Raw genomic sequence first — 2,500 nt, 5'->3', positions numbered from 1 at the left:
TTCCATGAGCAACAAGCCAGAAAATAATTCTATGCTTAGGAAGGATGTATGGTTTTCAGACAATTGGCTTCCAAGGCCATCTCCCCGCCCCATCAAAGAAGCTCTTATAAAGAAGTGTAAGTCCATCTCTCTTTTGAAACCAAGTATCCAATTGCGAAGCTGCATTGGTCCAACCGTTGAATCTAATGGCAAGCTCATATCTAAGCTCGACCAATTTCTTGATGAGGATATTGTCATCTTTTCGAGCTCTCCAATCCTCTAAGTTATCCCAGTAGTAGTGGTTGATCCATTTCACCCATAGTGTGTCTTTCTTTTTGTGAATGTCCCAGAGTGTTTTGGCTAATAGGGTCTTATTCAAAATTCTCAAGTCACGAAGACCCAAACCCCCATCCTCCACAAGAGAGCAAACTTTCCTCCAAGCAATCGGAGGATGTTTGCTAGTCCACATAAAATTCCTGCATATCTTGTCAATTTTGTCAATGACTCCACAAGAGATAGGGATAACAGAGAGCCAATAACACTTAACCCCATTGAACCACAGATCGAAGTAACTCGACTGAGCGCTCTTTCTTTCTTTTTTTTTTTTTTGATATGAACACATATCACTAGATGGTAAATAAAGAAGTACAAATACACTGGGCATACCCAGGGATTCCAAATCAGTGTATCAACAATAACATCAAAATACTAAACAAGCCCATACATAAATAGCCAACCCAACCCAACCCATTACCTTTACATATAACCATAAAAACCAGAACTAGGTATAGAGGCTAGTAGGCCAAATGATCTGAGTGCATTCAAAGGAATGCAGGGTGCAGCCAACCATCATATCCAGCTGGGCTCGACGGTTGGCGCCATCAAATTCATCAACAGTAACTCTCGAAGCCGCATAACTGGGAGTAGAGGCTAGGAGGCCACACGATCTGAGTGTATCCGTAGATAGCATGAAGCAATAGCAGAGGAAGATGTCCAACGCACATGCATGGTGATGATAGGAAAGTCTAAAATATCTGCCAAACATCATGCTCATGGACGTACAACTACACTGGGCATACCCAGGGACGTACAACTACACTGAGCATACTCAGGAACTTACAACTACTCTGGGCATACCCAGGAACAAAAAACCAATCTAAAATAGGCCCCAAAATGTCAAATTAATAAAGCCAGAATAAGAGATAAAATCGAGCTAGGCAGAGGCTAGTAAGCATGAGAGATCCTCAGTAAGCAAGTAGTACAATAGTATCAACTCAACCCCTCCACAATCCATACAGTCAAAAGAGCTCTAACAGATGTAAAATAAAGCCATGCAATAAAATCTAGAGACTCAAGGCACGATGAATATGAATAATAATCTTTCTGATGATAGCATCAATATCTGGACGTTCAACTTCAAAGATTGCTCGGTTCCGGGCCCCCCATAAGTGGTACAAGACTGCAGCCACTCCTGCCTGACATCTCCTCTTGTTCATCGTTGTGCCCCTGTAAAACCTGCGCATAAATCATAACAAACCCATCAAAGAACTAACCTGATATTGAATACCCAGCCAGTCCCACAATCGGGCCCAGATCCGTCTTGAAACCGTACACTCGAAGAATAAGTGTTGGGCATCTTCAGTATGAGTTCCGCAAAACGCACAAGATTTGTCAGGGATATATGGTTGCCGATCTTTGGTTAAGCATTTACCATGGGCAATAAGCCAAAAAATAATTCTGTGTTTGGGAAGGATGTATGGTCTCCACACAATGGGCTTCCAAGGCCACCTTCCCTGGCCTTGAAAGAAGCTGTTGTAAAACTGAACTAACCCATCTTTTTTGCCAAACCATATCTCCAACTGAGCAGCCGCCCCATCCCAGTTACCAAACTTAAGGGCCAATTCATCCCGGATCTCCACTAGTTTCTTAATTAGGCTGGTATCATCTTTCCTGATTGTCCAATCCATGACATTATCCCAATAGTAGTGGTTAATCCATTTTACCCACAGAGAATCTTTTTTCTTATGTATATCCCAAAGCGTCTTTGCAAGCAACGTCTTATTCCAGATTCTCAGATCTCTAAGCCCCAACCCACCATCATTAATAGGAGAACAAACTTTACGCCAAGCGATAGGTGGGTGCTTGCTAGACCACATAAAGCTTCTACATGTCTTTTAAATCTTGTCTATTACCCCACAAGAGATAGGCAAGATAGAAAGCAAAAACATTCCACACCCTGTACAACCGATCGGATCAGTTCCAACTTGCCTGCATAGGAAAGGGTATATCTGGGCCAAGCAGTCACTTTCTTGGCGATGGTGTCCACCAACCCACTGTAGTCTCTCTCTGTCAATCGCCCTGCTGCCAATGGGATTCCCAAGTAACGGAAGGGAAAGGAACCCTCTTGGTATCCACTCATCCTAATAATGTCCCTTCTAATTGGCTCCTTAAATGTTGCCAAGAAGATATTGGACTTCAAGGCATTTGCCCGGAGGCTAGCTGTTTTCCCAAACTTGTCCAC

This window comes from Henckelia pumila, chromosome 3 (assembly GCF_033568475.1).
Source record: "Henckelia pumila isolate YLH828 chromosome 3, ASM3356847v2, whole genome shotgun sequence".
Taxonomy (NCBI): domain Eukaryota; kingdom Viridiplantae; phylum Streptophyta; class Magnoliopsida; order Lamiales; family Gesneriaceae; genus Henckelia; species Henckelia pumila.
This window is presented reverse-complemented; position numbering follows the sequence as displayed.